The 11,771-nt window shown below is 34.8% G+C and overlaps 2 pseudogenes; both read right to left on the bottom strand.

Annotated features, from left to right (window-relative positions):
• Nucleotides 1–4,118: 4,118 nt before the first annotated feature.
• LOC143619944 (calcium-binding protein KRP1 pseudogene) lies at nt 4,119–4,541 on the bottom strand (annotated as a pseudogene).
• Nucleotides 4,542–8,933: 4,392 nt separating this feature from the next.
• LOC143620098 (indole-3-acetic acid-amido synthetase GH3.5 pseudogene) lies at nt 8,934–10,073 on the bottom strand (annotated as a pseudogene).
• Between the last annotated feature and the right edge of the window lie 1,698 nt (nt 10,074–11,771).

Below are 11,771 nucleotides of genomic sequence, written 5' to 3'. Positions count from 1 at the left end.
TATACATCTATATAACTTGTTCATACATATTAATCTTGCTTATTTTAGTTTGTTGGTCATGTTTACAAGTTCCATGGTTGTGGGTTTCTAAGAGTCTATGCTTCGGTTTAACCGTAAATAGCTCTAAACCGTAAACCGAACTTTGTTACTAGTTTTGTTAAATAATTGTTTAAACATACTTATTGTTAGATCTAAGTTTCTAAAATCATTTTTACAAATTCTATGGTTATGGGTTCGTAGAATCTTACATCGGTCTTAACCCGAAACACGATCCGAACCGAAAACCGAACTTTTGTTTAAAGACTTTATTGTTTAACTTTTGGTATTTTTTATTTGTACATTATTATACAAGTTCCTTAGTGTTTGGACATGTGGAAACCATCTATGAACTTGTTGTGAGATGGAAACCGAACCAAACCGATTCTTACTCGCTTAAGACACACAAATGTTTTTTTTTAGCCATCAAGACTTGTATATTTCTTTAAAAATAGTTACAAATTGATTTTTAAATATTTTCTTAAGTACTTGGAAATGTTGGATCCAACTTGATCTCATAACAAAGTTTGGACCGACAAAACCGAACACTCGCTTAACGTGCGTTGTTAGTTCTAAAACAATGGAACTACATACTTGGTTAAGTCTTATTAAATTTTATTGAGTTATCTCATAACATTCAATATTTTGGAAAGTTGACTTTGGGTTTGACCAATTATCAAGACCCGAACCGACAACCCGAACACTCGATAAAAAAAAAACCGTTTTAGTATCTTTATTCCAAAGGGATTTGCATTTTTGCATTTTATCCACCTTATTACTTAACATAGGTTGAGTAAATATTAAGGTTAGATACTTTAACCCGGTTTCGAGCAAACTTACATTTTTAAAGGGTTATTATTATAAATTCTTAAATAGTTACATTTTAAAACCTTGAACTTTAATTATTTACATTTCTCAACATTTATTTTGTTTAAAGACCTTCAAGACAACATTTCTAAATTCAAGACTTCTTTTCTTTTTAGGCATTGTGCGTTAAACCCGTCGTTCCGACAAATCTCCAAATTATCATCTTTCAAGTTTACTACTTGAAGGTGAGTACTTCATACCCCATTTTCCATCTTTTATTTTAGGGGTGACATTTCATACTTATTCAACAAAATGCTTTATATTTGAATCTTAAACCATAAACGTAGTTGTATACTTTACCTAAATAATTGCTCGATTTGGTGTTCTATGCTTATATGCCTATGTGTTTATCGCTTTTGGTTGGTGGAACTATAAAATCCTAGATATTTGGCATCCCCTTATAGCAAGGTGTCGTTAACGTAATGCAATTAACGATAACTATAAAATCCTAGACTATTTGGCATCCCCTTATAACTAGGTGTCGCTAATGTGTTTAGCGATATCTATTTATCCAAATTACCACTTTTATTTATCGTTTCGTATGGAAGTTTTGTGGCTATCTTTATTATATACTAATATGATTAAACTTATGAATTGCTCACCGACCTTTGTGTTGACAAACTTTATTTTATGAAATGTTGCAGGTTTGCATCTTGGTTGATTTATGATTGTGAAGAAAACGACATCAAAGACCTTAGGATATTAGTAAAAATAAACAATATCAAATTTGCCATATTTTGTGATATCTTGTTTATGGTTATTTTATAGATAATTGTTATGTGACATTTTCGATGTTGTGAAATGAAATGAGTTTATTAAATACTGTCACTTTAATTAGTGTCATGTGCTTATGGACAATCGTTACACCTCGGCATGTTTCGCCACCTTTGGTCGGGGTGTGACACTAATCTATAAGCAACATATGTTTTTCATATGACCTTCAAATATATCATTTATATGGGATGCCAACTAATTAATTTGTATTTATACATGATTCACTTAATTAACTAATTTTTTAATTTACATTCCTTTAGTTTAATAAATGCTTATGTTAAATGATATAACAATTAATGCATTTTTTACTATTTAATACTTATTAATTATCTCAATGTGGATCACATATTTGAAGACCATGCAGAAAACATGTTTTGCTTTAAATATATATATTATAATTATTTCATATGCTATGACGTATACTTCATATTTGATTTCACATATAATTTGTATCAAATATGCAAACATTTTTTCATTGACTTTACATCAGTTTTCACCCGTGTAATACAAGGATTAATAGCCTAGTAGCCATTAATTTAGTATCAAATAGATACAAATTGATAACATAAACTCACATAATTCAAGCATTTTTAGATTTACCGAGTCAATGACCCATAAACAAGCACAGAAGTTTCGATTAAAATGTTTGCATGACTTATATTTAAAAGAATATGCAGACACAAGTTTAAATGATCTAGCTATAAACACAAAAATGTTTTGCAATAGCTAAAAAGTGTTTTTGATACACATCTTCGTTAAGTTATTAACAGTAAAAATAACACTATAGTAGGTTCTCCTGAAATTGGATCTAATGTTAGCCGTAATTTGGTTTGTGCCCGTCCATCGAGCTATGGCGGATCGATAACTTGGAGACCAAGTCGAGCACATTACTTGAGCTACAAGTTATTTAATTAATTGTTTAAATACGTTTTTACTAATACATATTTGAGTTTGATAATGAGTTTGTATTCTAGTCTAATTAGGTTTTCATGTTTAACCTAGTATATATACCCCGTGCTTATGGGTTATATTATTGCATTGTAATTTTTCGAGCTACTGAGAATTATAAGGATTGAGCTTATGATCTAAAATATTATTTGTGTTTATCGGTTTTGGTCACCAAAACTTCATCTAAAAAGTGTTTTTGGGTCCAAGATGATCGGAAGAGCAGCAATCAACCCGAACACCAAACGAGTCAAACGAGCAATCAGAACACAAACAAGAACGAGTAGAAATAGAAATAACACAAACCATCAACCAAATATTCTCGGATTTCTTGATGATTCTATTTACAAAAGAGGTTTCTATAAAGTTAGAAACCTACAACAAAAACCTGAGCCCCTATTTTTATATTTTAGAACCCTTTATACGGGTGACATAATTATAATTTTTGTCCCTTAAACATAGCCGACTAACCGGCGCCGTTCACCATCCATGTGATCTGTAACATTCGTTACTTTTCAAACCCAAAAACGCAACTCATTTCGAATTTTCGGTTATATATATATATATAATATTCTCAAGTTCGTTTCATGAGTAAATATAATTCAAATTATATTATTAAACTAAATAAACCCAACCCCAACTACCCAGCCCCTCGTTTTTCGTCACACACTTTTTCGACCACCGTCCAGCGACGACAACATTGCCGGCGGCTAAGCATAAAATCCCATCCAACATGTTTATTAACACCATTAACCGCTCGTAACGCTTGTAGACCAAAATAGAGATCCTTAATCAACGTTAATAATGCGTTATAACTTGATTAATTGTGCGATTGAATCCCGTGACCACCGTAACCGGCCGGAAACTTTATACGTTCAAATTGATCCTATAAATAACGAGCATTTAAACCTTAATCATCACACAACATTAAACCGGTATTCAAAAAAAAAGCCGGCGGTACGATGTTCTAGCAAACCGTCAAAAAATACCGGATTCTAAATACTGGCTGTCTTACGAAAATCCGGTATAACTAGTTTAACCGGCAAACGTTGAATAAAAGCAAAAATAATCTTTTATTTTTAAAACATTAGCAATCTTGTGAACAATAATGTTTATAAAAAATAAATCTTTTTGCCACGGATTTGTGACAAAGAAATAAAAGGGGGCCGTTACGACGTGTCACAGAGATGGTCGCAGTTTTGTAAAATGAGATTAGCAACGAAGGTTTTTGTCATTGTCATTCCAATCGCAAAATAGTCGCCCAAACGTGTTTACGCCTTATTTGCGACCAAAATGGCAACCACAAATACTCAAGTAGTGATATCAAATTATCAATTATCATAGACACGAGGTTCTAAGAATATCAAATTTTCAATCAGGGCTTCAATACTAAACTCCATGTGCAACTAAAATGGCAGAACATGCAACTCAATCTGGCATGGAAAATATCAGATTTGGGCGTTTGGCATATTCAATAACTTTTAAAACAATAAAGTGATTAACAACTTTGCATGAATTCAATATTGGAAATGATCAAAATCCTGTTCCAAGGCTTCTTCTAACAAAAACTCAGATTGATCCATCAAATCAGGACTTAATCTAAACATAAGAACACAAAACTCCATTTGACTGAGTGTGGCATCTCCATCATAATCTCCTTCCCTCAACATGCTCAAAAGATCAGCATCCGACAAATCCTGAAGCCCCAAAAGTGATGAATTCTTCTTCAGACTATCAAAAGTGATCACGCCTTTATCGCGATCCATCAGCAACTGAAACCCGTTACACAGTTCTTGGATCAAACCATCGCCGCCAAGTTTATCCGCCATTACGGGTAAGAAATCCTGGAATTGAGATTGGTTTCTGGCTTCCATTGATTAGCGATTGTTGAATTGGTTTGTAAGAAATTGATGAGAAGATATAAAGTGAGATGATGGTATAAATATGTGAAGAAGATTAAGCTAGGTGTATAGAGGTTCCAGGAAGGAGACGGAAAGCCATCGGATGACAGCATATTCACGTATTCAACTTTCAACAAAAGACTTGTTTTGTTTATTTTTTTATTGTAAGTTTTGTCGTTAATTGGCAATAAGGTTGGAGGCAGCTTGCATGTTGGTCCCCCGTGATAACATCTTGGATCCTTCAAATTATTATCAAAAAATATATAAAAAAATGAATAAAATGTCAAGGAAAAAAATTATAATAGTGATCCATTGACTAAGAGAGGCCAAAGGGAAGGTTGAAGGTCTTGGGTTGACAACAATGTTAAAAGAAATTTGTCGTTTAAAAAATAATGATTTTTATTTTGGATATATAATTTCATAATAATCGGAAAAAAATAACAATTTATATAGCTTATCTCCTTAATGAACGAAAAAACATAGGCAAACTCATTTGTGTTTGTTTGTTCATTTACAATACGGGTTTACTTGGACGTTGCTGTTTGATAGAACTTACTTTTAATTACTTTAAATATACAAAGTAATTTTTCATGAAAAGCACATTATGCATTTTCAAAATTTTTGGTCGCACTATTTTAACGGTTAAAATTATGACGGTAAGAAAATTGAAATTAATAAAAGTGTTGAAATGGTCTTGAATTGTGAACAGGAATCTGAAGCAAATGCCACATTTTGACTTAAATCTAGTTTATCAGTCTTTGAAATTCAAATAACCTTTATATAAATCATTACTTTTAAAAGAACGCCACAACATTAAGAATTTACTGTCTTTAACTTACGTTTGATATTTGATATATCTATATGTATGTTTACAAAAAGCTATATCTATAACTGTCAATACATTTCTAGTTATAACATGCATTGAAGTTCTCAATTACAATGGTACGTACGCCTAAGCTTGTTATAATGATGCGGTTAATGAATTATAACAATGATGGGTCCAAGTGTTCACATGAATAAACTACGTAATTATGTTGACACGTGCAAACCACTATCACGACACATTTAATTTAATGAATGTGCAAACAATTGCCCTAAAATATATTCGCTGTTTGGATTCTTCATATGTTTACCTTCTACAGTTCATAACAAAATAAAATGCAAAGGCTTGAAAAATTATAATAAGAATGTAGTAATTAACCGCCCTTCCTCGCCATCTGAAAATTGCATTCTAACTAAGCCCAAACTACGTGAGAGGGCTGCCCCATTCACTAAGTCAAGCCCACATCACCCAATAAGGACAAGGTACAAACTACAAACTATGACACAAACCCACCAGAAAACATAGCTTTTTACACCCAATGTTAGGACATGCAATTGGTTGAGTCTTGTCCCCTTTTCCTTTCCCATATATCTGAACTTCCACCCAAGCCTCCTAATTTTGCGTCTCAACCTTCTTTACTTGTTCCCCAACTTTCTCTCTCAAGTTTTGTTCTAGAAGGCTAGAACATTCAGGGAAACCCGAAAACATTAACACTAACGTGCATACTATGTATAGTCTATCCCTATGCTCATGTTAGTGAGTACATATAAGGTTCGCAGTCCTTCCCTATGTTCACACGTTCGCAATACGCATAAGATTCAAAGTCTTTCCTAATACCACAACATTCACATTCACGGTACCGTACATACAAGGTTTGCAGTCCTTCCCTATACCGAAACATAAACATTCATGCACATGGTACGTACAAGGCTTGCAATCCTTCCCTAACTGATTAGTTAGTTAATGCATGTTAAACAGGTTAATTAGTTAATCCGTTAATCATGTTAAACAGTCAAAATGCGGGTGTGTTAATCGGTTAATCATGTTAATCAATTACTAAATCAGTTAAACAATCAAAATGTAGGTTAGTTAATCAGTTAATTAGACTTGTTTGTGAAAGTCAACTGTTAGACTTTGTAAAGAAATAATCGTTTGTTAATTAAATTACTTTTTTTAATATAAAACTGATTCAGGTTAGTAGTATAACTGACTTGGAGTAAGTTAATTAGACTTGGTGGGTCAAGATTTGTTGTTTTACAAGTTTCAATTTTATATTGATGGTAAACATTGGTAAAATAATTTGGTTTTGTAGATTATAATTTACACAATTACACGAAAGTGAAATTTGTGTGTGGTAAATCAGTACCAAATTGGATAATTTTATATTTGATCAATGCAAATGTTGACATTAAAAGTCAGCTGAAGTACCTATATTGTAGTACTAAGGTTAAAGTCATCAGGTCATAATATGCGTGCACTGCATCAGGTCAAAGTCATCGGGTCAAAATATGTGTGACACCACTCGGATTCAAAGTCAATTGGGCCAATCGGGTTTAAAGTTAAATAGGCCAATCGTGTTCAATGTGAAACAGCCAATCGGGTTCAAAGTCTATCGGGTCAAAGGTGTAATCAAAATGGAAGTCAACATAAAGGTCAAACTAAAAGTCAAAAATCTGTTAGCTTATATTATGGAGGAAAAACGAAAATGGGTGCAATGTTTAGAACATCAAACCACAAAGTCGCAAAATAGAGGTGTATTATGGTCCTTTCAGACGCATTTAAACAGAAGTTAAGCGTTCAGATGATGATGGTTGAGCTCATGCTATATCACACTGATGACTGATGACGTTGGAGGATGCAGGTGGCTTAAATTTGAAATGGGGTTTCAAAGTGCATCCGCCTGTTGACCACATTGTAAATAGTAGTTAACTCTTCACATTATGAATCAAGTGAGATGCTCGTTGATTTCAAAATTTCAACCAATTTTGAATGAATTTGTTTGAAAAAGAAAAACAAAGTTACTGTGTAAGAGAGTCATAAAAAGTGGCAAATACGATGCCTAACTAAGACTTGAACCTTCAAGAAAATCAGTTTCCTAATCTAAATAAGGCATTAACAACCACTTCAACTTTATGAAAATTAAACACACGTCCCTATGTTCTTTTTTTTTTTTTATCTGAAGTTTGAAAATTCGAGCGGATTATTAAACTAAAACCATTGTTGTAAAAGTCGGATTCCAAGGTCCTTGGATATCAATCTTTCCGCCTTTTTCCAACTCGGCCACCATTACTCGCCAAGGTCCAACTCGGTCAAAAATCGGAATACTCGGGATTACTCAGCCACCAATTTTTTATTTTTTTATTTTTGTAAAAAAATTAAAAATAACAACAAAGCATGAATTTTTTGAATTATGTTTTTTATATGAATTATGCTTTTTTTATATGAATTATGTTTATCTTGACTTGAATTATGCTTGTCTTAACATATATATATATAGTATCAAATAATAATTTTATGTTATATTTATCATGTCCGAGTACAATCCAAATACTCCCTGCAAGGGGGTCAGCCACCTAGGGACCGCCTAGCGAGTTTTACAACAATGACTAAAACTATTAGAAATATTATATTTTTCATGTTTTATAGTTCAAGTAATTTAGAAGCAAGATTGAAAAACAAAATCTGTTTGCTTTACAAACCAAGCCAAGTTGAGGACAAGGCAAGATTCCTGCTAGATTTTAAATCAAATGTCAAGTTGAGGTTTTTTGTAACATCCTGCCCCTCGCACCACCAATATTGTCCGTTTTGCCCACGAAGAGCTCACGGATTTGTCTTTGGTTGCCTAGGTGGAGACTTCCCAGGAGGTCACCCATCCTGCTACTACTCCCATCTGAGCACGCTTAACTGTGGAGCTCTTCTCTCGTCCACTTCCATTAAGCCCAAAACACGTTGGTGATTTAAGAGGCGGGACATTTACTTATGAACCAAGGATCTCTCTTGTCCACGGCCAATGTAGGATTTGCCTAGGGTGTTACATTTTTAACCTTAAGGGGGTGTTTGGTCTAGTCTATTTAACCATGCTTATAGCTTTTTTAGTTTTTTTTTACAAAATAAGCTTAGTTTGGTGTTTGGTTTAGCTTTTTAAGCTTATAAGCTAATTTAAAGAATCTTATTTGAAGTTGGTTTTTTAGCTGCCCTTAAATGGTGATAGATTAATAAGTATTGAAGTAACTTATTACTAACAAATTAAAATTAAAGAATATTGGATTTAACAACTTATTATCAACTTGTAGAATATAAGTTAATCCAAACACTTATAGGAAGTTTATCAAACAATAGAAAATAAGCTATAAGCTCCTTGAAAATAAAAGCATAAGCCAAAAAATAAAAGCTAGGCCAAACACCCCCTTAAACGCTTTTAATTTAAATCCCTTAACCTTAATCCAAAAAAATAAAAGCTAGGCCAAACACCCCCTTAAACGCTTTTAATTTAAATCCCTTAACCTTAATCCAACAACAAACAACAAAAGTAACGTGACTATTGACACATGATGACGTGTTATTTATTCTTCTAACTAAACCTAATTTCACTCATTAGTGTAACCCCACTGCTTATGCCCGGGAACCCATCTCGGGCATTTCGGGCTAAAGTAACTTGATACAACTCTTGAGTTTAACAGTTCGACAATGGGTGCAAACTTCACGCACCGGGGTGTCTTGTACTGGTTGATTGATGCACCTAAATTGATTGCATAGTCCATGAGTTTATCAAACGTCCCGTTTTCCACTATCTTGATCTCTAATGGTCCGATTGACTTGTCAGAAGTACGCCCTTGTCGATAAACACTATTGAGTGACTCTTCAATTGCAAGACAGCATTCTTCAAAAACTGAAGGCGGGATTCTTGTGATTTGGTTTAGGCTCAGCTCCCATAAGATAACATAATGGCCAGGGATGGTTGCGGTGTCTGCATAGCTCGTGTAATCGGCCAATATCGCACCAAATGGTGTCAAATGGTTGACTGCGGTCTCAACTCCTTTGTGTAACTCGATTTCATCAGTCTTGTCGGAATCAATGCTCAATGCCACATTCTTTCGACAAACGAAATTAAATTGTGGCGATTTGTTCTTGAATCCCACGACTCTTAACACATCACCAACTTGGTACCTGTAAAGTCCTGCGATCTCATGGAATCATTCCATTAAACACATGGTGCACATGAAAAGTTACTCTCAATCAACCATTTTTAAAAATATAAAAATACAAATAACATAAAAGTATATATCATTAGTACGAAGAAAGCACTAACCAGCATAAGTGGTGACCACAACCTCGTATTCTTGACCGAGTTTAACCTCAGAAAGATCGAGCAGCTCCTGTTGTTCTTTCTCATTGACTGAACTAGCAAGGTCGTTGTTGCGAGTAACAGGTAGGAATTCAAAATAACCCAAGGTTGGAATAAAGGTGTACGAAACTTCACAAGGTTTACAAAGCGGGTTTAGGTTGACACCGAAATAACTCTCCGACGAAGCATACAATGTGGACACAAGCGGGAGGCCATTCCCATAATAATCAAGAGTGGGTATGTACTGTGACATGAATCCCGTAATAATAACATCAATATACTTGGTGTTCCATAGCCTCGTGATGATCCCCTGCCATGAATTCTTGGAACATTCCAACTCAATAGCGCCCGCTGATTCTGGGTCGGGTTTCAACACTCTCATCACAGCCTCTCTTACGCAAGGATCAGTAATCAAGGGGTTCAAGATTCCGGTTCGGATATCATGGCACAAAACTGTTAAACCGAGAGAGGTTCACAAGTGATGTCAAAATAATATTGCAGCTCAAGTGCCTTTTTGCACAAACAAGAAAAGGGTTGCCTTATGCTGCAGAACTCAACAATTGCTATTGGTGTTGTGTGCCTCTACTGTACGAACAAGAAGAGGTCAATTACTTTGATCTCAAAGTAATTAAATTGCACCTACTGGAACTATATTTGACAAACAAAATAATTCAACACTTATTAAGAAAACCAACGAATGGGAAAAACTTAAATAATACATCAAATACCAAAGGCTTATATAGATATCCTTTGGCCTAATCCTACTCGAACTCAAATACACAATTTGAGCCAAACTCAAATAGGAATTAGGATAAAGACTAACTTATTAATAAATAATAAACGAATTATTATTTAAAATCTCCTCCAAGCCACCCCATGAGATTTACCGAACCGCCCTTAAATATCGTCTCGTTTAACACTCCCTCTCGATATTTGCTTCCTTCATTCCCAAGCGAGTACAAAACTTCACAAGCTTCTCTTTTGGCAAACTCTTCGTGAACATATCAGCAGCTTGCTCCAACGTGTTAACATATTTAAAATCAATTTCTCCATTCAACACCTTCTCACGAATAAAGTGATAATGAACTTCTATATGTTTCGTACGCGCATGAAACGTGGGATTCTTAGCCAACAATATCGAAGACACATTATCCCCATACAAGGTTACCTTCTCGTTTTTTACCTTGATTTAACTCGTTTATAAAACGAACCAGCCACACGCACTCTTGCGCGGCCATAGTCGCAGCCCGATACTCCGCCTCGGTAGTCGAAAGTGACACCGTGGGCTGCCTTTTGCTACACCAAGTAACAGCACTTGAACCAATCAAGAAAACATACCCGGTTGTACACCGTCTCGTGTCCGGATCTTTAGCATAATCGGCATCGCAAAACCCGATTAATTCCATACTCGACTCCCTCTTAAACTTAACACCATAGCTCGGAGTCAATTTCACATACCGCAACACTAACCGAGCGGCTTCAAGGTGCGATTTTCTCGGAGCTTGAACAAATCTACTAAGAACACCAACGACATACGTGATGTCGGGTCGAGTCAAGGTCAAATAAATAAGACTTCCAATTATTTGCCTATACATGGTTACTTCTTCCAACTCTTTTCCTTCTTCGGCTCGAAGAGACCTGTTTGGTTCCATGGGTACTCGTATCGGTTTGCAACTTTCCATACCGAATTTCACCAAAAAATTAACGACATACCGATTTTGGTGAAGTATAAACCCATCATTCTCGTACTCGAGCTCTAGACCCAAAAAGAGCTTTAATTTTCCCAAGTCTTTCATAAAAAAACGAGTGCACAGATTCGTTTTTAACTGCTCCACCACGTAGACTAAATCGCCGGTTATAATTAAATCGTCTACATAAACGAGGACAACAGCGGTTTTGTCACCTTCGGCTCGGACGAACACACTGGTATCGGCTATTGTAGGAACAAATCCGTTAAGTTCTAAAAACTCACCGATCTTACCGAACCAGGCCCGCGGTGACTGTTTTAAGCCGTAAATTGCTTTCTTTAACTGACAGACATAATTAGGAAATTTTTGACTTACAAAACCTCCCGGCTGAT

This window comes from Bidens hawaiensis, unplaced genomic scaffold (genome assembly GCF_021521415.1).
Source record: "Bidens hawaiensis isolate Kalapana, Puna unplaced genomic scaffold, B.hawaiensis_p1.1 tig00002525_1, whole genome shotgun sequence".
NCBI classification, from domain to species: Eukaryota; Viridiplantae; Streptophyta; class Magnoliopsida; order Asterales; family Asteraceae; genus Bidens; species Bidens hawaiensis.
Note: the sequence above shows the minus strand (reverse complement) of the source record. Positions and strands in the feature narration are given on the sequence as shown.